The following is a 243-nucleotide window of genomic DNA, read 5'->3' as shown; positions in this document are numbered from 1 at the left end:
AGGCGGGCCCTTCGGCCGCTGCTGAGGGCCGCCGACAGCAGCAGCAGCAGCAGCAGCAGCAGCAGCAGCAACGGGAGCAGCAGCACATTCAAGGCAGCAGCAGCAACAGCAGCAGCAGAAGCAGCAACAGGTTTATAAAGGCTGTACAGACACCGTAAAACAAAACCCCACATTCGTTATTTGCTGCTGCTTCCTTCCTTGCGGGAACACTCGAAGCCTCACCGATCTGCTGCTGCTGCTGCA

Source organism: Eimeria mitis, genomic scaffold (genome assembly GCF_000499745.2).
Source record: "Eimeria mitis Houghton genomic scaffold, Emh_scaff819, whole genome shotgun sequence".
Classification (NCBI taxonomy): domain Eukaryota; phylum Apicomplexa; class Conoidasida; order Eucoccidiorida; family Eimeriidae; genus Eimeria; species Eimeria mitis.
This window is presented reverse-complemented; position numbering follows the sequence as displayed.